We start from the raw sequence: 27,240 nt of genomic DNA, 5'->3' as shown, positions 1-27,240 counted from the left end.
TGGTGCCTAAGCAGCTAGGCATGCATCATCATGGATATGTCTACTGTATATGGTAACAGAAGCTGGGTGGTTGCACTAAGTACTAGAGAGGATAACTATACATTTGTCATTTCATGTGTGAAATTTTACAGGACTTGTCTCTCGTTCATGTTATCCATTTCTTTTTCTCTTTAGCTTTTGCATATATGCTCAAATTCAGCAATTTGAGATGATCGCTGAGGAAGTTGAGGGTCCCGGCTTTTCTGACAGAGCCATATTGGTCAACAAAACATCAATAGGATGGCTCAATTCTGTCGGATTACTGGGAGGTGTAATTATTTTCATCTGCCAAAAGGTGCTGCTTCCCATATTTTACATTTTCTAAATGTTCCATCATGGAACGAGGGGGTGTTTCTGCTAATCAGCTTGAAAAAAGGAATCTACTAATAGAAAATTTCCAAAGATAGTTTTTGGCTTTTCACCTCACCTGCACCCACCATGAAGTAGTTAATCCAATAACAAAATATTAGGCACTATGTATATGTCCAATAAAGGATCAGGGCCCAGTTAAAATATTTCAAACCTGTTGCCCCATCTTTTCTTAAGGTTAACTAGCCAGTTTGTGTAATAGTAGAAGAATATTGACTAAATATATTGAAATACACAGCTATTGTCCGCAGTTTCACCCACAATGAAATTGCTTGTCAACATTTTTTTATTTGAGGTGTTCTGGTTTTATTGCTTTGCATTGGGGCCCTGTCGCGGGAGTGCCCTCATGACCAGCAGCGCTATACAGACTGGTGACAGCAGCGCTTTCACCCGAGCACTCATACCAATGTCACTGTGTGCCCTGTGCACAGACTGCTATGTAGCCTATCCTATTCACCCACCACTCACACCAATGTCACTGTGTGCCCTGTGCACAGACTGCTATGTAGCCTATCATATTCAAGTGAACGTGGGCCCAAAGCAACTCTCCCCCCACCCCTAACCGGCCACGCGTGTTGGTACCACAACTACAGTATCTCTTGTGTTGATGATGCCAATAAATTTTGTTTTTGTTTTGCCCAGCTTCAACTTGACAGATTGAGATGAAACAAAGTGATGGTTATTCATAGGAATTTCCACTACAAAATTGTGCAGTTTTCATGAAAATTGGTTCAGTAGTTTTTGCAATAACTTCGAGCAAACAGACAGACACAACAATCTTATCATATTAGTATAGATAATGCCACCCAAGTCTCTAATGGTGCGTACACACGGTCATACATTATCTGATTGTCCTGCATGTGTTGAATGATCGTTATCGAACATCCAACACATGCATGTTTCTACGACTATAATGACCCACGAAGGCTAACCCGGTCGATATAAACCATGTATGCCTGCTTGCACAGACTACGGACGATGGTCGATAATGGCCATACGTGGCCGTGCACCGACCATCGTTTGGTTGCTTGCAGGGGCCAGAAGCTGTTACATTTTAACAATAACGATAGGATCATTATTGTTATTGTACAAATCTGACAGCTTATCTGACAGTGTGTATGCACCATTAAGCATTTCCACCAAATCTTAGAACAAAACTTTATTTTATACCACAAACATCAGCATAGAACAGGTATGTGTTTTATTTGTTTGATTTCTTTTTCTCCCTCTTCAATGCTGAACATCAGGTTATGTCATGGTGACTTCATTGTAAAGGAGTTCGGTAAAAGTTCCATCACTCCCCGACTCTACTGTTACCTCTCTAGCCCTGAAAAAACAGTCACAAGTCTGACACTAATAGAAAAAGACCTTTAAAAAGCTTTATGATATTCAGTTCTTATAGTTCTGGTCCCTCTCTCCCTTTGTTGCTGCTGGCATTGTATGAATTATTGATGTGTCTAGGTGATTTAGCTCCCTGGATCTCTCTGTAGTGCCTTTCCTTATGCCTGCATCACATCCTTCCTCTGAGCCAAGCGCTCTGCAGTACACAATCCACATCAGTGTAATTAGCACTTCTCAAATTGCTGTGGTGTGTCAGTATTGTTTCCATTTACTGACAGTGCAACTTCTCAAACCCCAATCACTTATGTTGTAACCCTGTCAGGTCTGAAACTGACTCAAATCATTAACTTTGCCTTTGGTGGGAAAAAAACCCATCATAATTACAGGTCAAAACTTTATTTCACCAAACCAAAGTTGTGCTGCTGTTTCTTTTCACAATGCACAGATATGGTCAAGGCTAAACTACATCTGTCATATGTTAAATATAAATGTTAATAATATGAGTAAGTCATATGTTTACCAATAAGCCCATGGTGGCACAGTAGTTAGCAGTGCTGTATCAAAGCACTGGGACAATATATGATCTCCCTGTGTCTGGATGGGTTTTCTCCAGGTGCTCTTGTTTTCTTCCACAGCCAAAAACATACTGATAAATGAATAGGCTTCTGACAAAATCTTGTGTTTGTGTGGTAGGGAATTTAGACCATACCTTGCAACCGATTTTGGGGTAACCATTCCAATTTGAGGTCACAATTCCAGATCAGGCTGTTCATCCTGATTTGTGGAGGGGTTGGGAGTAGGGATGGCTATCAACCATCGATGGTTAACAAGCATTGATGGTTAATCACCAATGGCCGATGGTTTTGGCATCGGTGGCGGAGATCCAATGATTCACCACCATCAATGGCACAGAGCCAAGTGATGTTTGTTTTTTTCTCCATGTGCCGGGACACAGACCTTAGCTCCGACCCCGACATTGTCCACAAAGCCCTACCCCACTCCCTGATTGGCCTGCTGTCCGGCAAGTATTAAAACAGGGATGACCATCGGTGGATGAAACAATCGATTGTTCACAACTGGTGGTTTCATACCATCGATGTCAACCATCAATAGTACCATTGGTGGTGACAATAAATGGCTAACCTACCGATAGCCATCCCTAGTTGGGATGTATTCCCCTACTGCAGGACTGAAGGCAGATGCTTCTGCTTTGTTCAGCAAAAAATGCAGGCTGGGTGGGTCCCACAGTGTGCCAAGCCCCCATTCTGATTCCAAACTGCAAATTGTTGGTATTTATGTCAGACTGTAAGTTCCAGTAAGACAGGGACTGTTGTGAATACCTCAACATTATCGGAAAAGTGTGAAATATGGACACCTTGAACAAGTCATTTGCTGTATCTGGATCCAGGCATTAAAAGTAAAATGTAAGCTTGATTGCCTAAACAATTTTGTGAACACCACTCTGTACAATTGTATGCCCTGTAAAAATGTTTGTGTAAATTAAAGTTTAATGTACAGTGATTTTTGCAGTGATGGCAGCCGATCTTAATCATCACATCACACTGTAGGACTGTAAAGAACTGATGTTAAAAAGAGTTACAAAATAAAAAGGTAGAGTTTCCCCAAACTTTAAAGCTATTTTTTCATTTAAATTATTTTTTTTTGTATAGTGCCAATACAGCCAAATAACTTAAAGATTAACCCAATTAAGACTGCTCTTGCAACACTTGTTTAGTTGGCTCTATAAAAGGGTCTGCATGTGTCCAAGCCTGTCTCTGTGTGTATTGGAGCCTCACAGTGCTGTAAGGCTGTACAATGCTTAGTCCAAGAGAGATTACTACAGGGCCTAATTAAGGGGGGGGGGGGCGACAGGGGCAGTCATCCCGGGGCCCCCACACACATAGGGGCCCCCACACTTGAGCATGCAGGGGAGGTTTCTGAGTACCTAGAAACCCCCCAATTCCCCTCTTCACTCACCGCTATAGTGGAGGAGCCAATACAACAAGCCACGTCCCCATACCAACTGCTAATTGCGGCATTACACAGCGCTGGAGGGCGGATCCTAATGATGTTAGGTGCCCGTCCCCATTAGCAAACTGCAGCTGCTGGATACAAGTAAGTGTCTGTGTAATGTGTTTGTGTGTACATATGTGTATGTGCTATTGTATATACAGTATGTGTGTATATATGTGTTAGTGTGTGTTTACTGTGTATGTATATGTGTGTTTGTATGTGTTTATGTGTGTGTGTACTATATATGTGTGTGTTAGCATGTTATATATATAATATATACGTTTGCTACATACGTGTGTGTGTGCGTGTTTAACACACGTGGGGGAGAGTAGGATTAGGCTCCGTGTGGCTTGGTGGGGGCCTCCACAATTTAGTTGCCCCAGGGCCCCCACAAGCCTTAATCCGGCCCTGGATTACTACTTTATCATTTAGACTGCTGTTTAACTTCTATCACCTGTATCCTGTTCTCTTCAATAAAACCTCCTACTCTGGTTTGGAATCAATGTGTGGACTAACCTCCTTGTTCACATCTGCTACGCACAACTTGTGGGCATCTGCCAATAATTTCAACAGAATATTGGCTTATGCTCAAATCCAGATAAGTGTTTCTTGAATTGGAGATGTGTTTTTAGAGGCTTAATGCAGAATTCTATCTTGTGGATTTGTCACATAATGCAGAGTTCTGTTTGTGGGCTTGTCTCATAACGTTACTGTATGTGACTATACAGTATAAAAACACAGAGTAGAAGGCTGCATACCTTATACAGATCACAGAAATCCAAGGTAACTTCTAACATAGTTTACAATACAGGGCACCGCACTTGTCCCCCTATATCTTCCCACATGCCCCTCAGAACCTCATCACATGTCCCCTATACTGTATCTCCCCACATTCCCTTCAGACCTCCCCAGCTGTGCCCTGTATCTCCCCACATTCCCCTCCCCAGATGTGCCATGTATATCCCCACATTCCTCTCAGACCTTCCCAGATTTGCCCTGTATCTCCCCACATTCCCCTCAGACCTCCCCAGATTTGCCCTGTATCTCCCCACATTCCCCTCAGACCTCCCCAGATGTGCCCTGTATCTCCCTACATTTCCCACAGACCTCCCCAGATGTGCCCTGTATCTAAAGATGTCGTTACCAACTGGATCCAAACTCTGAAATGTATGGCATCCCGGAGCTTGTTACATAAGGAAACGCAGCCAAAACTCAGAAAACTGTTTTTTTTTGGAGTTTTGACTGCATTTCACCCTTTAGTACATCCCGCCCTGAGCATACAGATGGGGGTAGTAGCCTTACAGAGATACCTACAACTCTGCATACAGACGACTATACGCATTTATTTCTGTGTGTTCAACTCTGAACCAGCCCGTAAATGAAAGTTAACTTTTACATCCTCTAATTATGAACTTAAATGAATTTCACAATGAGGACCCTCAATCCAGAGCACAAAACAAAATTTTACAATACAGGGAGAAATGGCTACAAATCAGAGTTTCACAATAAGACAACAATTTGCATTAAAAGCCAACTCCAACTACACTATGTAGACAAAAGTGATTGGACAGTACACCCCCTTGTTAGTGAAATGGATAACATGCATACCATTGCACTTGAGTTCCAAATGGCCACTAATGTGGTGGTTTCAAAAAAGAGCACTTCGTAGGGAGGCCCATGCACTTGCAGTTCTATGGAAATAACAAATGTTTTTAATCAGGATGACAATGCCATCTGTCATGTTTTCTGGGCGACTCTGGACTGGTATACAGAAAATTCAGTAATTCGGATGGACTGGCCAGTTCAGAGTACAGATCTTAACCCCATTGAAAACCTGTGGAACGAATTGGAGCGACGAGTGGGTTCTAGGCCGACTCGACCTTAAGTGTCACAATTTGTCACTGTACTTAAGGCGGAATGGCAAAATATACCACCTGCTGATGTCCATGAACTTGTGGACAGTTTGCCAGGAAGGGTGTCTGCAGTAATCACCTCACGCTGACCTGCAAAGTACTGACGTCAATAAAATCTCGTTGATCTATTTGCTGTCAGTGTTCAGGGTCAGATTGGCCCACAGGGGTACAAGGGAAACCCCCGGTGGGCCTCACTGCCTGGGGGCCCACCCCATGCTCTAGGGATCAGGTTCCAGGCTGTGCATTTGAATTATTATTTGAATTTTAAGTTCTTACTATATATACTGTATCATCTTAAAGGGGCCCAGATGATGTGCTCTCTAATGGTTAGCCAAACCTCTGTGGAGGCTGACCACAACCACTCTGGAAGCTGGCCACACCCCTAAGTATGGGCCCCTATCACTGCATTCCCCCGGTGGGCCCTTCATGCCCCAGTCTGACACTGGGCTTGATTTAGCAGTGCACACAAGTGCAATGCTAAACGCAGATTCTCGATTATGGGTCCTGCTCAATCGCACACAAGCCCTTCGATGCCTCTGCCTGATTGACAAGCAGAAGTATTTAAGGGGAGGTGTGGGAACAGCCAGCGTGTCCGCCCCATTTTCCGGGAGTGGCCAGCCCAGAGACTGCATGAATGTATGCAATGTTCTGGGCTAGCAAGCTGTCCGGCCTCACCGGTGCTGTCCACCATCGCTACCATCAACCACCAATGGTCGCGATGGTGATCCCAGCCTGCAACCTCCGTCGCAGTGCTGGGATCGCAAATGCAACAGGGGGTGCCATACACCTCCTGCTGTATTTGCATTATTGCAAGGATCGCAATTGCAAAGCTGTCTTCATGTAGCTTTGCAACTGCAATCCTTGCTGAATCAGACCCTCTGTCAGTGTTCAATCACTTTTGTCTACATAGTGTATTACCATTTTGAGGTTGTGACAGGGGGCCTGATTCAGAGGTGGATGCAGTTGTGATGGTGGTGCGAATATTTATTCGAAGTGTCAGACTAGCACCTAAGCCTGCGGGCCTCTCTGGAAGAATTCCATCAGCTGCAGCATTAGCATAAAGTCTCAGTTGCAGTGCGTAAAAAGTCGCATTTAATTTCCAGAAACCATTAAGTGAACAATTTCTAAGTGGATTGTATAAAACACTAATTACCAATGGAAATTAAAATACTACACATTGGTGATTTGTGTAGCAGCTAAAAGCTAACCCAGCCCGCTATACTTACATTCGGGATGCTGGCTGTCGGCAGCTCAACTGATGTCAGGACTCCGGCATTGGTGTCCTGGTCGCAAGTCGGGATTCCGGGGCCGGGATTTTGACAGCCAGCAACCTCTGCACCAGCCAATTCACTACATCCCTTTTAAAACAGTAGCTAAGAAATTAGACAATTGTAATTCCTAAAGTGTCATCTATGCGTTTTGGTATGAGTATATTCTTGCTTATCTAAGGTTCAATTATTTATATTTCAAACTCAACCAAGTACTGGAAAGAAATCCATGTAGCACATACATCCATGATGACAGGAGGGGGATGGAAGCAGAAGAGTAGGCTGATTTGTTTGAGGATCCAGCACCAGATTGTAATAACTTCCCATTACCAGCAGGTCCTTAGAATCCCGTGTAACAAGGAAGAAAGGAGATAAGCAAAAACCCAATAAATAGAGGCAAAGACAAAATCTCCAGTCCCCATAACAATACTTTGGGGTGCACAGCGAGGAATGTCCATCCCCTCATTAGGCCCTTGTCCTACTCTTCTGACAATAGCTATATTCCCAACCTGCCAATATTTGTTGGTGCATAGTAAGGGGGCAAAAATTAGTTACTTCCATCACACAAATAGGTGCAGTCTGTTCCTTGGGTGTACTATGAAAGGCAGATGAGTCCCGGATATAACACAACTAAATATTGCCGCTTTGATTCTTATCTTATCTTGCTGTGTTTGCATAAATTGGTTTTCTTTGTAACATAAATATTTCCATATATAATTCCACTGTGTAATAGGCGAGCCCAGCCTGCTTTTGCTGAAGTGACAAAACTTCACTTTAAGTAGCTTATACATTTTTCATGGACCTCGTACTACCCAAATGTTCTCTTTTGGTAGACATTGTCTTCATTTTCTTTTCTAGCTCTTTTGTTCAGAGATTCAGCAAATGGAAAGATATTGCACTCTTAATAATTTATAAATAATATCCTACATTATGCCTAAATTCAACTAATATATTTGAATTTAAAGTTAGGTAGCGGGAGAAATGTCAGACTTATGCCTATGCTGTAATCTTTCCTTTCTTGTATTTTTAGCCTCTTTCAAAATAGAATACAAACATAACATGAATTTGAATCCATCATGTTTACTCAGTATGCCCAGTATGCCACTACATTATGTCCAGAGACTTTAGATGAGAGGCCACCAGTCCAGCATCATTCCTTTGGAAAATATGTTCCATTCTGAAATGTGTTATACAGTCCCTTGTAAGGAGGAGCTACACAATGTGTCAAGCATGCCTGTTTAACAGTACCTCCATTAAACAGGCATGATGGACACATTGATGATCTGATGAGGAAGCATAGATGCGTTGATAAGTGTATTCATTCTCCCTCCCCACTACCCTGGAGTACTAATGGTGTGCCTGCTGGTATTCAGGTCAAACAGACCATGGAATTGGGACACATAGCATGGTGAGAGTCTGGGTTGTTTTCCCAAGGGGTGTTGTCTACAGGACGTTATCACAAACTACAAAAAATGTGAATAATAAGCTTAGTTTACTTTTCTCTCTTTTTTTTTTTAAGCCTAATGTAGGTTAATTTGTACCTCTGAATAGATCTTGATGCACCAACTCTCTACCCTGGCAGATGTTGATCGCTCTATTACTGTCCCTCATACCCTTTAATAAAAGACCATTAATAATGTGTGTTGGAAACCTTGCTCAACCATAGCAACCAACACAAAACTATCCAAAAATATTATATGACCCGTCCGACCCAAAACCCAGTGGTTTGTCTTATTAGTATAAATATTGGTCAGTCCTGTCAGAGAAGTATGTAAAACAATAAGAACACAACTTGCCAAACATCTTAACTCGCATAAAATGAATATAAACAGCATAATTAAACACAAAACTTGCACATAAGATGGACTTTGATGCTTTTTTACATAATTGTTAAAATTCTAATCCAAGGGGACATGAGAACCCTTCTGAGTTGTTTTATTGTTTGTTTTTTTAAAGTCTTACTGACAAATGTAAAAAAATACTTATCACACAATTTCCCATGCAGTCAAATACACTTAGAAAGTCTGACAATTTTGACATGTGGGGTGATGACAGTCAGTGGAGGACAGATGCTTGGGCAGTTTAATCTCTGAATTATTGCTCAGTGTTACAAAGACATAAGGGTAAAGCAGTTCTACATCCATGCACTTTCAGTGCTCTATATGAAGCTATAGCATAATATACTTTGCATTGCATTGCATTGTAGAGTTTTGTTTGACTATAAATCTGCATATTTTGAACAAAAGTTCACAATTCAGTGGTGGATTTTACCTAGGAGCTGCAGCACACCAACCCCCCTCCCCCTCCCCCCAGTAAAATCTGCCACCCCCAATCAGTGTTCCCTGGCACTGGCTTCCTATTAGAAGCGTTATCTGCTAAGCACAACCAGACAGGCAGTCCGCCAGGAAAGATGTTTTCTCATCTTGTGATTGCCAATCCAGACCGCGATCAGCAGAGAGAGCGCATCCAATGGGAAGCCAGTCCTCTGCCTTACTGTGATCCCTATATGGCTTCTAGGGGCTGCAGCTGATACAGGCCCTAGAAGCCGGTGCTTCTGCACCAGCGCCAGTCGCGGGCCACTAACTGGGCTACTGCGCGGACATCCCACCTGCACTATACAGTAAAGGTGGGAGCCGCCTCTGGTTCAGATTAAAGTCTGGATCATCTACAAAGCAATCTATGTAGGTGTCTAAGGCTCCTGGTGATAGTTTATTAGGCCAAATATTTATGTGTTTAATATGAATATTCGTACAGCTATAAATCTCTATAGTATGTGGATTTATCCCTGCAGAAACAGTGTTATGCCATTCAGGGGTGGATTACCTATATGACTTTTCCACATAAGCCGATCACAAAATGGGACAGCCTGAAGTGTATTATTTCTATTTTATTTTTCACCTCTTCTGATTTTACTGGAGATTGTTTCTATCATATATTTGTAAGTGTTAGCTAGAAGGAAGCTCCTTACTGGGTGGATTTCATTGTGTTGAATGTTGACAACGTTCTATGATTTCCTCGTAGGGCTGAATCCCATGAGAATGTTTGAAGGTGTGTATCTTTGATATTGCTTGACAATGCTCTATTTAATTTCTTTTAAATACAAGTTATGCCGCTGCATACAGCATCCCCTTTTATTTATATTTTTTATAAAAATAATGTTTTGTCTGTAGTGGGATGGTATCACTACAGGAGTTTTAGGTGGCATTTGGAGGGGTAACAGCCCTGTCCAGGGACACCAAGAGCTTAGGCGTGCCCTGGGATATGATGTGGAATCACCCTTTCGGAGGTACTTTGTAGAAGCTATGCGCATCTGAGAAGGGTGTAATTATGCCATTGCGAGCCCCATTAACAGTAATTTGGGTATGCAGCAATAAGAGTCCATCCCCTCAGTAAGCCTTTTCCCTGCTCTTCTGATGATGGCTATAGTTCCCAGTACCCACCTATTTGGTGCATATTAAGGGGTGGAATAAAAGTTACCACTTTCATAACACAAATAGGTAACAAAAACAATGAATTGTTATATTTTGTAGCCCCTACAGTATATCCATTTGAGTTCTAATAACTCCACCTTGGTATAAGGGATTATTATTTTGAAGCGTTACCGCCTCAACTTATAAACATAGTCTATACAAAAGCAAAAGGAAAAAGAAGTTGATATGGAATTTAAAGTAGCAAATTTCCCTTAACTGGGAAAAACAAAACAAAAGTGGAAACACTATTCATAATTATTTTCAGATTTCCCCCGTAAACAGGAATAAACCTGCTAGTGGAAACACAGCTGCTGTCGTCCAAACTGAGATGTCAATGAAGTAATGTGAATAAAAGGTCCTGACTTGACCCTGGTCTATCAACCACCTGGCATGGGGTGCAATCCATCTCCTGACACTAAATAGTTTGGTTCCTGAAATCATATGTACTATTCAAACTCAGGGGTCGATTCATTTACTTGTGAATTACTTGCAGGACAAAGAGCATGTGGTTCCACTTCTTTTCCGCTAACTAGCATTAGACTTTACCAGCCAGGGCTGGTGAAACATTATCGTGGAGACATACACATCAAAAAATGTCTGCCAGTGCCTGCTGGCACTTGCAGTGCCACAAGTGCCAGCTTTTTTGGCACCCATAGTGCATCAGAGAAAAATGCAATGACACAGACAAATGTTTACTTTAAAAACATCTTTAATGAATAAAAACTCCCCAATACCCTCTTACAAATGCATGTTTTATTTAATTCTTGGGCATCCAGGCTCCTCGCATTTAGCCCCCGTTTTCCAGGAGGGATGAGGCCAGGGTCTGCGTCGGTGGACACAGATTTCCTGGCCCCTCAGCTGCCAGGACCCAGTAAGCTTCAGCTGCCGCAGCCTGGCCGAGGGAGCAATCGTCAAGACTGATATTTATGATGGTGATCCCAGGCTCGGATCACAGACGCAGGAAGGAGGTGTATGTTTCCTACAGACACGTCCTGCTGTATTTGAATTTTAGATTGACGGAATTGTACTGGCACTTGTGTGCGGCTCCACAGTTCCATCCATCTTTGAATTGGGCCCATTATTCTCAAATGAGCAGCAAGACGGTACAGTTCAAAGGTTTGGTGCCATTGTAGGCGGTGGGGATAGATGATAGTATAAGTGAGGGAAGAAAAAGCACATGAGGGCAGAGGGCCCTGCTCATGAGAGCTTATGTGGCATTTAACCTCATGTATTTATCTCCTGTTACCCCATACACTGTTAGCTTGTATGTTTGTTATTACCCAGTCTCATGTCATTACTGTATTGTTCCCAGATGTAAATTGCAATGGAATATTATTTATGACGCGGTCGAAATAAATGTTAATATTAATATAGCCATTCTCTGCTTTGTACAAGCCACTGCTTTTTATAAGGTTCTTGAATTTCATTATAATGGAAAATAATTGTATAGATTGGTAGGTTTACAAACTGGGACATAGAACAAAAAGTCAGTGCTGCAGCAGCTGCAACAGTGGAATTGAATAACTGAATTACAAAGGAAATGACTGAAAATGGGCCCATATGCTACTTGGGTTTTTCAATACCCAGCAACCAACTAGTCATTAACTGCATTTTTGTTACTTTGCCACAGAGCTGTGTATTGGTAGCAGAAAAACTTAAAAGAGATGTGGAAGATGCCACACATAAGAGTTGACCTGGTGATAAGAAGTTCTTTGGCACCGGAAGACAGAAGACTGAAAAAACCAGCAGAAGGAATACAGAAGACGCCAAGGCCAAGCCAGAAGATTCCAGGACGTCTAAGCCATGGCGACAAGGGGGCTCTTGCAAAAGAACTGGCCCCTTGCTTTTTAAGTGAAGTCCGATGAGCATCAAGTAGCCGGTGGGCTCAAGCCAGCACCGAGAGGCAAGAGAGGATCCAGTACTTGGCAAGCTGAGGAACAGCGCTCACCCTTGTGGGAAGGGCTGGCGCAGAGTGTACCACTCTGTGCCTGCCAAGTCCCAGTGGGGCACCTGTTGCTCATTATCACCCTCATGGCTGTAACTAGGGTGGTGCAACCAGTGCCATGGCACTGGGCACCGCAGGGCAGGGGGTGCTGTTTAGGCCTGTCAATTTTCCTGTTTATTATCACTCTCACTTGTAGATTCCTCTTCTTTTATCCCCAGCATCTCCTGGCCTCCCCTATCTCTTCCCTGGCCCTTCCCTAGCAGGCCATGGCCCTCTTTCAGATGCACTATCTTATGTCCCTATTTGGAAAATGGGAGGAGGGGGGCGCTAATGCTCTCTCTGGCACAGGGCACCAAAAAGTCTAGTTACAGGGCATGGCTAGGTGGCCATTCGGAGTGGTCCTGTATTCCGGGGGCTCCTGGCAACTTTAAAAGTTCACCCACCTCTACCCTGCTTGATTTGGCCCAGCGACCTCTGCGGGCTTCCTGAGGTTGTACGGTTCATGCTGGACCCCTGTGTTGGCAGCTACAGAGCCAGGGGAGGTCTCCTCCCTCCTTGCAGGCTGTGGCCTAGTACCTAACTGTAGGCCGGGACTTTGCAGGACGCGTGGAGATATCAGCGTCCGCTGCCGGAGCTCTCCCCTACTGCCACAGCTGTCAGACGTCCAGAAGAATCTATCCACTTACCCCCCTGGCCGCTTGCCGGCGTCTGGAGACTGCTGGTGACCGGGAGTGAGAGCCGTTCACGGGAGCCGCCTGCCATCTTGGATCCTCTGATTAGCTGCCCTGGATGTGGTAAGGGAGCTGCAGAGTGCTCCAGTGAGCGGTTCAGCTGCCGCATCAGAGCCAGTGACTCCCTGGTCCCCCTTGCACCCTCCACCTTCATCTGCCCAAAGGCTGCCCTTCATACCTCCAATGTGCAGACAGTGTACTAAGTCTGTATAAGACTGAGCCTGCAGGCTCACACCTGTTCCTATCAGTGATTGTCAGTGATCTTGGAGTGTCTCTCTCCCTCCCTCACAGAATTACTAAATCTTTATTACTGGTGCTGTGATTTATTGCATTACTATTGGGGAGACAGTATCAACCGCATTCCATATCTTTCCATAGTGTGGTCAATCCTTATACTGTAACTATATATTATTGTATATCAGCCTCCATGCTGGTCCTGCATTGATTTTATTCTCATCCATAATATCAGTTTCACTGGCTCCCTCTTGTGGTGGAATCTTGGAGATCTATCATAAATAGTTATTATTTATATCTTTCCTCAAGTATTACCCAGAGACTGTCACATATTCTTCTTATTTTTGTTCACATATAAATAAGCTCTGAGGTGTGCAGACAATCGCGAGACCGAATCCAGTTCTGTTCTCTGATATAATGTGACGATATTCCTGATGGCTGCCTAGGTCCATAGGAGGGGCGGTACCTGGCAATGACCCGAATTTTCTCCTAAGTTGGCTCAATACATGGGAATTCTCTAAGAATTGTTTTTCATGCTCCACACTTACTACATTTCTTAAACTCAGAATTGGGAACGATAAGAAACAAAGATCCAAGTCTGAAGTCGGTTGTAAAAGACAGTGGATCCCATCAAGATTTGCGTCAGTTCCTGAAACCCACTGGTACAAATTCCATAGGCGAGACCTCCACACCAACCTCCCCTACTATCTCTTCTTCTCCAGACAGAATGTCATCGGAAGTTGCTCAGTCTTCTAGTCCTTCTGCTTCTACCTTCCGAGACGAAATCAGTGAAATTCTTGCCCATGTTCGATCAATGCCTACGAAACAGGATTTTCAGTTCCTGGAGACCAAGCTTCAGTCTACTATTCACCAGGAAGTGGCTACCATTCAATCAGACATGGCCGAACTGGCAACTAGGATTGAGAGTCTGGAAGATCATAAAGAGGTATCCGCTGATACTTTTCTCCAATTTACAGATATACTGTCTTACCAACAATCTGAGATATGCTCTCTCAAATCACGCATGGATGACTTAGATAACCGCGGCAGATGCAACAACATCAGAGTGCGAGGCCTGCCTGAAGATGTAACGCAATCTAATCTCACGGATGCACTCACAAAGATCTTTGGCGAGATTCTTGGCCTTGACCCTAACAGTGAAATCTTGTTTGACAGGGCACATCGTGCGCTCCGTCCTAAAGGGATACCCACCGACAAACCCCGCAATGTCATCTGCCGCCTTCAATATCATACTCAAAAGGAAGCCATCCTGCCGAAGGTCCGTCTACTGGAAGAGATTGACTTTAATGGTAATAAATTTCAGCTGTTTCCGGATCTATCATGGTATACTTTGCAATAAAGGAAAGCCTTGAGACCACTAACTGAACAACTCCGCAAGCATTCCCTGCGATATTGTTGGGGTTTTCCGTTCAACCTACAAATCACTCATAATGGAAAGAATATCGTTCTCCATACTCCTGCAGATCTTCCTTCATTCTTCTTTGGGTATAGATCCAGTGGCACTTCCTGATTGGGAGGCTTTACACAGCCTCTTGGTGATTCCTTTTCTTCCTTCTGAAGGTGTACGCTGGCAACTAGTATCTAGTTTAAAGAAGAAGACACAATGCCTGTCTCTCCCAGGGTCCTCTGAAGAGACTTCATCATCTCATCTATTGGTGAGATCGTTCTGGCATTTCCTTGCCTAATAAGGACTTGGGTCCAATCTTATAGTGAAATGCCTCTAAGCTAATTACGGATTTTGGTGATCTTCATGCATCCCTTAAAATCGTAATAGTTAAGTATATGTTTTATCTTTATGTGCTTGTAAGTTTCATAATATACATTTTTTCTTTAATATTCCCGTAATAGGAGTTAACTTAGTTTTATATTCATATGTTTGAATAGGTTGTTGTTATTACCGTCCCTCTGAACCCCTTAGTGCTGCATTCTACAATATCATGGACATGGAACAGATTTTTGTCTCCTGGTTGTGCAGATGCAGCAATTTGATGTCTCAATTTTTGCTTATATTTACTATTTTAATTGTGATTTCTTTATTTTTTTTTTCACATCATATTTATTGGATTTTTCATTTTTCAAAATTTCAAGCATTTAGCAACAATTGCTCCATATTTTATAATATAAATCTTTAACAAAATATATTTAGCCATATAACATATTTCAGCTTATTTGAATATATTGAATACTTGAACAATCTCAGTCTTGTTAATCATAAAAAACTAATCTTATTGTACCAATACTTACAAAATACATAATAAATATAGGCAATAACAGAATATAATGATAGAATATAAATTAAATTAAATAATATAGTATAATAACTTGAAAAAAATAAAATAAGAATAAAAATTAATAGACACATACATACACTTGTCATATACGTTTAAGCTGGCAAAGTAATAAAGTATTAACAGTTGACTGGAGATTAAATATCTCCTTGCGGTGTTACCATGTAAAAAACAAACTGTCTGTTATGTAGCTTCTATGCAATTTTTATACATAAACCATTCTGTCGATTCAAAAACTGTAAATATTTGTTTTTGTGTTTCTGAAGGTAAGTTATAAATATATGGTCCCCACTTACTATAAAAAATTTTTGCTCCCTTCCCTATCTCCGGAATAGCAGACTGCCTATCATTATGTAATACTTTTAGTAATAATTAAGTTACTTCTGTTAGTTTACTTGATGTATGTGAGATCCAAGATCTCAGTATTACCTTTTTTGCAACTGTTACTAGAATAGTCAAGAAAGGTTTTAAACTTTTTTTTTTATCCGCTTCTAAATTTCAAGACAAAAAATTAGCACCAAGAAATACTAAAGGATCTAGCTTAAAATGTGTTAAAATTTTGGTATTTATAAAAGTAAGTATTTCATTCCAGAAACGCTGAATATATCGGCAATACCAGAAGTTATGAATAAATGTAGCTTTTTCCCTTTTGCATTTTGGACATATTCCTGTTTCTGTTGATATATAACGACTCCTTTGATGCTGGGAGATGTATGCCCTATGAATCGTTTTTACATGTATCTCTTGGAGTTCAGAAGATTGTAAAATACATAATACATCATCATAATGATCAATTAACATATCAACCTGGGTAAAGGACGGAATATCTTTTTGCCAAGCGTTAATAGTATGTTTCCATAAAATATTTCTATTATCACGTATCAAATCTGTATATGAATATCTAAGTCTATATTTGGTTTGCTTGACAAGTGATAGCAGAGACATTAAAGAATCTGGCTTGTCAGGGTATAACACAGCCATTGGGATCGATGCAATAAAATGTTTCATTTGGAGATAGGCATAAAAAAATAGTTTAGTGAGTCCATATCGTTCTTGTAACAATTGAAATTATAATAGTCCTCCCCCTGGATCAAAGACATCGGCAGTAATTTGAATACCTTTTTTGTTTAAACGCAAGTATACTGCGTTTTGTGATTTCTTTTTTTGTGATTTTGTTTTTTATCTTTCTTTTTTCCTTCCCTTTCCCTTTCTCTTATACTCTCCATTTTGAAGGGAGGCCTATGTAGATGGGCAATTTATGATCAGTGTAGGTGGGCTGTATGTTATGCTATTCTCACATTGAAAATATATGTCTAGTCTGTGTTAAGGATTGTCTCTATTAATGTTAGAGGGTTAAATATCCCGGAAAAAAAATCCCAAATGCTTAGATCCTTTCGTGCAGATAAAGTAGATATAGCTCTTATACAGGAAACACATTTTAAAAGAGGACATGTCCCTTCCCTAAAAAAATATTATTACCCACAGGCATTTTCTAATGATAACTTGGCCGGTAAAACCTTAGGGGTTGCTACTTTATTTGCTCGCCACCTCCCGATCTCTGAGGTCTCCATACATAGTCTAGTGTAGGGTAGATGTATTTTGGTTAAGTGCTCAATTTACAATCAGCGTTTTTTCTTTTTTAAATCTCTATACGCCTAATTCTGGTCAGCCTTCCTTTATTGCATCTGTTTTGGATAAAGCCAAGACTTTCTTGGAAGCGATTACGGTTGCTGGAGGTAATTTAAATTGGCCCCTTGATCCTCTCCGTGACACTTCCAATAAAGTATCACATAGGCCGGGGAAGGAGTTCAGGCAAGTGAGGCGCACCCTTCATGACCATCAACTGGTTGACTCCTTGGGGATCACCCATCCAGCTGATTCTGATTTCACCTTCTTCTCCCGCCCCCACCACTCTTATTCAAGAATTTTTAAGTCATCGACATTTACATCTTATGTCTGACACTTCAATAGGTTCGATCACGTGGTTCGATCACGCTCCAGTTTTCCTTACACTTTATCTTCCTCAGCGTTCGCTTAATCCTTAGTTATGGCGTTTTAATGATCTTCTCTTACAAGATGCTTATTGTAAGTCCCAGATTGAGACCTCCTTAGACTCTTATATTGAACAGAATGATCAGGATGATATCTCTAAGGTAACGGTCTGGGAGGCACATAAATGCGTTTTGCGGGGCACATGTATACAACTAGGTTCTTATTTAAAAAAATAGAAAACACAACAAAGAGAGGCCCTTCTCGCTGAGATCAAATCCCTAGAAACCTCTCATAAGGCCTCTTTGTCCCCACAGTACTACACCAAGTTGGAGGAAGATAGGTCTGCCCTCCATAAACTTTCTATGGATAATATCAAGTTGTCCTACCGTAAATGCCGTAGATGCTTCTACCACTGGGGTAATAAACCAGGATAGATGTTGGCTAGGGCATTGCATGAGCAGCGTGCTACCACATTCATTCAAGCCATAAAAGACGAATTTAGTCAGACCCATAATGAAACCAAAGGAATTGCTGAGTCTTTTTCTTCGTACTACATTAAACTTTACAATGTAAAGAACTCAGGACGTGATTCGGATATTTTTACTCATCGAGAGGCCATTTCATCATACCTTCAATAGTTTGACTATCCTACACTGTCTCAAGATGAGATTGATACTCTCGACTCGCCTTTTCTTGTTGAGGAGGGCGATCTCCTCTTCTCCAGCTGGTAGGAGCCCTGGCCCGGATGGATTCTCTACAGCCTACTACAAGGCTTTTAAGGGTAGACTGGCTCCCCTCATGACTCGTGCCTTCAACTCGATCTCAGACAAAACTCGTTTCTCCAAACAATCGCTGGAGGCACATATTACAGTCCTACCTAAGGAAGGTAAAGACCCCATATTATGCCCTAATTACAGGCCTACTTCACTCCTAAACATTGACTTAAAGATTTTTGCTAAACTCCTAGCTAACCGGCTGAGAACGCTTTTGCCCAATTTGATTCATGGTGATCAGATGGGTTTTGTCTTAGGCCGCGAGGCAAGAGACAATACCACTAAAGTTATCAATGTAATACACCAAGCCCATCTCTCATCTTCTCAGGCTATCATCTTATCGACTGATGCAGAAGAGGCTTTCGACATTGTTGACTGGGAGTTTATGTCAGGTCTTTTACGCCATTTGGGTTTGGGGCCTGCCTGCCTACATAGAATTTTGGCTTTATATGATGCTCCCACAGCGAGAGTCAGGGTAAATGGGTCTTTGTCTGATTCATTTGCTATATTGAATGGCACGAGGCAAGGGTGTCCACTCTTCCCACTTTTATTTGTTCTTTGTATGGAAGCTCTAGTGAGGGCCATTCGATTTAATGTAAATATCTCCGGTATCCACATAGGAGGTCGGGAACATAAACTAGCCCTTTACGCGGACGACCTTCTTGCATTAATTACTAATCCAACTATTTCTCTCCTGAACCTTATACTAGAATTCTGGAAATTTGACATAATTTCAAATTTTAAAATTAATCAATCCAAATCTGTAGCTATGAATTTGACTGCGCCTCCTTCCTTGGTAAGCTCTTTGAAACAATCCTTTTCCTTTGTTTGGCACCCCACTAGACTTAAATATTTAGGAGTTGATGAGGGGTGTTTTTCCTTCTTTCTTTCTGTACACACAGGCCATTGCCAGCTTGTTTAAACCCAATATATCTGAAGCAAATATTCTATTCATTATTTAAATAACTAACATAAATATATAACCTCGCAACGTGTTTAACCAGAATTATAAACTTTTTAATCATTTGGATAATTTCCTTTCATAAAGATAACAATGCACACAAAATGTTATAAGTAAAATGTTTTTATATTCATCAAATCAATCTTCATAAAACAGTGTTTAAACTTAACAATACTAGACAAAATAGAGAGAGAGGGAGAGAGAGAAAATGGTTGCTGAGTGAGAGTGTGTGTGGGGGTTGTTGGGGCACATGTCCTATTGTTCAAACCGCATGGTCTCTGAACATAAACTCCATTTTGAATGTCACAAAACTCACATAATGTTGTAACTTCTGTAAATCATATATCCATTAATGATCATAATTATAATAACTATAATAAACCTATCTGAACTATACAACACCAAAACTGGGTAGAGTTATAACTATGGTCACAAGACTAGTAATTCACAACTTCCATTGAATCAAACACATGATTCAATAGGGAAACGTGGAGCACATGGAATTTCCTTTGTTCACGCCATATGGAGGTAGCCATCTTTAACAAACTGCAGACTACCTTTCACACGGTAATTATTACTTATACCAAATCTATTTGAACTATTAAATCCCCAAACTATGATAGTACATAACTTCACAATACTATCACAATATGGCTAGCAATCCGCAACTCCCATGGAACCACAACCAGTAGCCGAATTCAACCTGAAATATTCATATTCCATACTACAATATTTCATCATATAATATTTCAGAAAGTATAAACTACTAAACAGTATACATTACTTATAAACTTATTACAAGGTAATTGACCACTAACGAATTATGGGTTCCTTCATCACCAGCTGATATAAAACAATTATATATCTACAGATTGCAATATTTTACCCAATTTCCATCTTAATCTTAACTACACAATGTTACAGTCAGACCACAAGAATACAACACACACTAAACCTATCTCTCTCAGACAGTGCTATTGTTAAAGCACATGGTGGATCGTATGAACGAACTACAGTCTCCATTAAACACATGTGAATAGACAAAGACCACATGATATCATCCACTGTATGCATTGCTACATATTCTACATTACAGAGTCACCCATATAGCTTGCTATTAGAAATTCACACAGCCTCTACCAGATTACAATACAAACTTGTTACACATATAGTCTACTACAGATTGAGACAAACTTGCTAAAAATACACTAACCATCCAAGGCATAACCAATGTATTACAGCTTGATAACCTGGCCGTTAACAAAGATTCCACTATGAACCACAATATTAATCACTACAAACTATCTATATAAGCTATAAACAGATTAATAATGCTTTTACAAATACCCAAATAGGCTAACTAATGTACAGTTTACTTAGCCATTATGAGTAGATATCTCCAGGCCTCCTGGGGAATGAAGCTGCATGTTGGCCTCCTTCTGGGGGGAAATCTGCTCTGCCTGTGTCTCTGGTGTCTCCTTGCAAGAATGTGTGTTCCCCAAGTGTGTGTGCCTGCATCTGTGTGAGACCCTTTGTCTGATCTCTGTGAGAATCCAACCGTTTTCCTATTACCTGATAGGTGTGTTCAAAAAGGGGGTGTTTCAATCCTTTACTTTGAAACTCATGTCCAATCACCTGTGAGGAGGCTTCAAGAGGAAAAAGCCTCTTGCCGAGGGTATGCTGTGAAGTGTGAACACCTTAACAAATGCTAATTAGATTGTAGTTTCAGTTAGCTATCTCTATTGATTGGACTGGAATCTGTGTAAACTTGTTTTGGGGCCTGACTCTCTCTGGAATATGTGAATGACACATATATATATATTTGATTCTAATTGTATAAGGAATTATTATTATTGATTTTAATATACACACTGTAACAGGAGTCTATTTGACTAAAGATCTATCCCAACTGTTCTCGAATAACTTCACTCCTTTACTACAAGCTATTCATAACGATTATAGTAGATGGCGCACCAATAGTTTATCCTGGATCGGTAGGATTAACGTGGTGAAAATGAACTCCCTGCACAAAATTTTATACCTAATGCAAACCCTTCCAATTCATATTCCCCCTTCATGGTTTGCAGATGTGGAGCGTCTTATACTTAGGTTTGTTTGGAACAATTCCACACAACGTTTTAAACGTTCTATTTTATACCGTCATAAACACGATGGAGGTCTGCAACTTCCCCACATCACTAGCTATTACCACGCTATCATGCTTAATTGTGTTCTGGAGTGGACTCGTGCGAAGGGTTTCAAACAGTGGATTATGTTGGGGAAGGCTATAGATATTGTCCCCTGGCTTCCCAGACTCCCAACTGTTAAACACCCCGCTATAACACCCACATTACGTTGTTGGAAGAAACTGCAAAGTCTCCCCTACATTTCGTCTATTGTTTCCCCTCACATCCTTTCTAGGCAACTCCGACTTTTCTCCAGGGCTCTCCATATTTTTCTTTAACAACTGGATGATTAGTGGCCATTTTAGATTGGTTCAGATGGTTTGTTCATCAGGGGTGCATCCATTTGCAGAGATACAGGAAACGTGGAATTTCCCTCAGTCCAAGTTTTGTAAATACCTCCAAATACGACATTTCATTACCTCCTCATGCAAGCTTACTGATCTTACTAGGTCCCCCACTTTGTTCGAGTCTTTGTGCACAGCCTCTCTAACTCCGTCTCACACTATATCTACGTTATATTCTTTAATTATTGAAACATTTTTAAACTACCCCCTTTATTTACTAAAGTGTGGGAAAAAGAACCCCAGGATAAAGTTCAGAACATCGATTGGGAGTTGGTGTTTGATAACACCTTCGCCAGTTCTTCTTGCATAGCTACTCTCAAAACTCTTTATAAAGTTCTGTCCCACTGGTATAGATATCCAGTACTTCTAAATAAAATGTTTCCACAAGTGACAAAGATTTGCTGGAGATGCAATTCTGCTCCAGGTAGCCTTCTCCATATATGGTGGGAGTGTCCTTCCCTAGTCCCATTTTTGGATGAATGTGTTTGAATGTTCTAGATCAATTCTTGGAGGGAAGGTCCCTAGAGATCCCGGTTTTTGGATTTTAAACATAACTTCATCTTCTATGGTTTCCTACAAGAGTTCCTTACTAAGGCATTTAAACAATACGGCTAAAGCTGTCATCCCTGTTCTGTGGAAATCTACCTCTCCTCCATCCATAAAGGACTGGTTCAAGAGGATAGATTAGTACATGGATATGGAAGACATTATATCATTCTCTAAGGGTAGACCTACCAACTTTACTGCCACATGGCACCCTTGGTTGGTGTTCAAAGAGACCCCACTATTCAATAAGTTTAATGGTTTGCATACCGCTTTCGTATCAGCTCCTTCTTGACTCAGTTATGTTTTATTGTGGGGTCACTAACAAGCGTATACCTGAGCCCTTTATGAAGCACTGATAAAATGTCCCCCCTTGACTACTTTTTTTTTCACCGATCACTCGCTTCCTCTCCTCTGACTTCCCTTCCTTTTTCTTGTCTTTTTTCTTGTCTTGTTTATTCTTTTTATTCTCAGTATTTATTTTTCTTTTTTTTGTCTATTGGTTTATTGATTTATTGTCATTTTTTGTTAATTTGCTATTGTATTATAAGTCTGTTTGTACTATTCAAAATGGAATAACTTATTATTAGAATCTATATCCATTTCATTTTTTGTATTCCATTGAGATATACCTTGTCTTCTTTCAATAAAACAATTTGCATAAAAAAAAAATCTAGTTATGGCTCTGATCACCCTAGACCACCAGGGTGTTGGGCATTAGGCCTGTGGAACGCAGTCGGGTGGTAGGTTCATGGGCAAGGTAGTGAGGCCAACTTTAAAATCTTGCATGGGGCACCAAATTGGCTGTGACGGCAAGCCCTGCTTCAAACATCCAGGCTTATGTGACAGTTCAACTCTGGACAAGAAAATATGAGTCGCTGGTCCATAGCAAACCCGTCATTTATATGCCTTGTGCATGAAAATAAGATTGTGTTTATTTTAGTTGTTCTTTAATTCAGGATATACAGTTATATTGTGAGAACTTTATCTAATGCAAACAGAAACACAGTAGGCTAGTGTAGGTTAAACTTATAATATGCATTCTTGCATATTGATTTCACTTATCAGAGAGTACGGCATAACACCAGAAAAGCTTCTGCTCATTTATAATGTTTCCTTAGAATAGTTGGTCTGGGATGGTCAGGATCTCACAGCGAATAGCTATTGGCGTGTATATTGCTTGCCACTAGTACACATCACCACCAAGCTGCATGCATCCTTCTACAACTCCTTGTGTTCCCCAGTGTGTGCCTATTGATTTCCTCCCTGCATTTGTTTTCATTATTAATAATAGATGGGATCATTTTCCATCATCATTGCATAGTCAAATTTAGTGTAAAAATCAATGGAGTGAGCGCCGTGCATGGCTTGTTTGTTTTTACTGCTCTCGTCTCTTGCACACACAATCCCATGAGATAAACAGCAGGATATTAGGGAACAAATTCCAAAAGATATGTAGGAATAAAATATAAAATATATGTTCATTATTCCAAGCAAGTTTTCACAGTGATTAATGCAATTAAATAAACTATACTTAAAAAAAGAACCTCTGTTATGTATATACAATATACCTAAAAAAAAGTACCACTGATTAAAGGGTTGATTCTGATTCACGGGCTGCTGCCACCGCTTTTGCGTCTTTGTTCCGTATTCAATTAGTGAGGGAAAGCCATAATCGGCGAAAAAGTTTTGCCTATTGCCACTTTTCGCCTGTACGGAACTTATCACCAAATTCAATTCCAGGTGGAATTCATCTAAGCAGAAACTTAATGCAATGATATAGGCAAAAAAGTTTCTCCTAAGAATAGCAGGTGAAAAGAAGGCAAAATCTTTATTTTTGGGTGGAAATATGGGGAAACGGCCCAGAACCCTTGGCTCAGTCCCCCAAAGGACAAATCTTGCAAAAAAAACCCCAAAACCAAAGAACACCCCAAAAAAGTACTTTCATTTTTGGGGCGAAAAAGTAAAAAGTGGCAGGACAAGCATAAAAACTAGCGAAATAGACTTCTTGGGGGTCTGCAAGGATGGGTCAGGTTTTTTTTAGGATTGCAGGTGCGTTTATGATGTTTTTTAAAAGTTCACTTTACAGACATAAATATATGCTAGCACCCATTTTCAAGTACCCCAAATTTGACAGGACTACTTGTTTTCACCAAACAATACTGCTTTATGCCATTCTTCACCACTTTTGCAAAGACGCTAATAAGAAGCAATTTAAACAACTTAAGTACCCCAAACAGTTTTATTAGGGCTATTAGTACACATCTACATTGATTCTCTATGTTAGTGCATGTTTTTTGGGGGGTACAGACTGATATCCAACTTCTGACAGTACTTTCTGCCTGTTCCGCATTCGCCGCTTTCCATTTTCGTTAGTTTAGGAATTGAATAGGGCGAAAAGTAGGGACACGCACGGAAAGTTTTCGCCTTTAAAACAGGCGAAGGAGGCGGGAAGTCGGACAGGTGAAACTTGTCCGAATTTTCGCCTCTAATTGAATACGGGCCTTTGCCGTATTTGTGTCATGGCCAGGGTATTTCAGCATGGCGCTAGGCGAGTGTTACCCGTGAGGTCATTGTGGCGCGGGCTGTCTGGTGGCGGAGCTGGTGTCTGGCGGGGGGCTTTGGCTACGCGTGTTGTTGTGCGGGCCTGTTGTCACTCTGCGCTGGTAAGGCCTGGCGGCGTCTCCGTTCCATTTGGCATGGGCGCTGCCATCTTGCCTTCTGGCCATGTGATGCAGCTGGCCAATCCTGGTGAGTCACATGTTCCCTCCGGCCAGTAACAGCACGGCATGGGGTATTTAGGAAGGGTCAGTGCCTTCCTTCTTTGCCAGTGCAACGTGTATCTCAGCCTAGCTGAGAGGGAGTTCTCTGTGCTCTCCTGTTCCTGTGAATCTGCTGTCTGCCAGTCTGCCTGTCAGCTCCTAGTTCCCACTGGACTACCCCACTACCTCCATCACCCTTGCCCATACCTGAGTGCCTGAGCCTGCTGACATCCTGCACTTCAGTTCACTATCTGCAAACCTGGCTTGTTTATTTTTCAGTTTCACTACCTGCACACCTGGACTGCTCTAATTGTTTCTACCTGGACATTAACCCTTTTGCTCCCACCACAGAACTCTTGTGCACATTTATATTTTCCTGGACTTTATTTTACTGCCACATTATATGTCCACTCGAGCACTTATTAAAAATCCTAGTTTTATTTACAAATCTGCTTCTGTGATCGCTCCTGCTACCACCCCGGGTCCACAAATAACCCAGAACGTAACAGTTTGCACTGGCCCCATGGAGCCGGCCACGGATCAAGAGTCAGGAGTGGATTTGTTCAGGTGCATTTCTGGTCGATTAGAAAATCTGGAAAACATGCAGCATCAGATGGCTAAATTTCTGCAAGAGATGTCCAAGCGACAGGATAGTTTGCAAATTTCCTTTTCTACCCCTGAAGTACCAGCAATTACATCCGCATCAGCGTCTGGGAATACAGGAGGCAGATCATCTCCCCGCTTACGTCTTCCTTTACCAAATAAATTTGACGGCAATCCTAAACTCTGCCGAGGATTCCTAAATCAGTGTGACATACATTTTACCCTGCAGCCTGACAACTTTCCAACTGCAAGAACTAAAGTGGCTTATATAGTCTCTCTGTTATCCGGCCAGGCCTTGGAATGGGCTTCCCCACTCTGGGAGCGCTCGGATCCACTGCTGGATAATTACGCAGGCTTTGTGTCATCCTTCAGGAGGATTTTCGATGAACCTGGGCGTACTGTATCAGCATCATCAAACATCATGACACTGAGGCAAGGGGTCCGTCCTGTCAGTCAATATGCCGTGCAATTTAAAATTTTAGCATCAGAGCTCAAATGGAATGAGGAAGCCCTCCCCTCGGCCTTCTGGCATGGGTTGTCAGACCGACTGAAGGATGATCTAGTCACTCGAGAGCTTCCTACTAATCTGAACGACATGATTTCATTGTGTATCAAAGTTGACCTACGCTTCAGGGAATGTCAGGCTGAAAAAAACAGAACTGACAGGCAAAGGTCATTTACCCCCTCCATTTCTACCCGTCCCATTCCTTCTCCCACTGAAGAGGAGCCTATGCAGGTGAATCATACACACCTCTCCAAAGAAGAACGTCAGAGAAGAATGCAAAGGAACCTCTGTCTGTACTGCGGAGAGTCTGGTCACCTGCTGATCTCCTGTCCCCGTAAACCGGGAAATGCCAAATCCTAACTGACCCTGGAGAAATTAAGTTAGGAGTTATGAACCCGTCTCCAAAAATTAAAGATTTCACGATTACCCTAGCCTTGGATCTTAAACCCAAACCTGTCTTTGCTACTGCTCTAATCGACTCAGGAGCAGCCGGAAACTTCATAACGTCTAGTTTCATTGATAAATTTCAGATACCTTGTTTGACTCTCAACCATGCTATCTCTCTGACCTCGATAGACGGACGCCCTCTGACTAACGGGATAGTCACCAAAGAGACTCAACCTGTATTGGTCCGAATTGGGGCACTTCATTCTGAGTCCTTAAAATTCCTGGTGATATCAGAGGCCTCTCAAGAAATTGTTCTTGGTCTACCCTGGTTACGTAAACATATTCCCAGGATTGATTGGAGTTCTATGCAGATTCTTTCATGGGGTATGGACTGTCAGAAATCCTGTCTTCCAAAAATTCGACCTGTGAGAAAGACAGTTTCATTAGTTTCTTCTGCCATTCCCAAGGAATATCAGATGTTTGCCGACGTTTTTTCTGAACAACAAGCAAATATCTTACCCCCTCATAGGGAATGGGACTGTCCAATTGAAT

The sequence above is a fragment of the Taudactylus pleione genome, unplaced genomic scaffold, assembly GCF_031769625.1.
Source record: "Taudactylus pleione unplaced genomic scaffold, aTauple2 ptg000342l, whole genome shotgun sequence".
Classification (NCBI taxonomy): domain Eukaryota; kingdom Metazoa; phylum Chordata; class Amphibia; order Anura; family Myobatrachidae; genus Taudactylus; species Taudactylus pleione.
The sequence above is the reverse complement of the archived record's forward strand: the minus strand, read 5'-3'. Positions refer to the sequence as shown.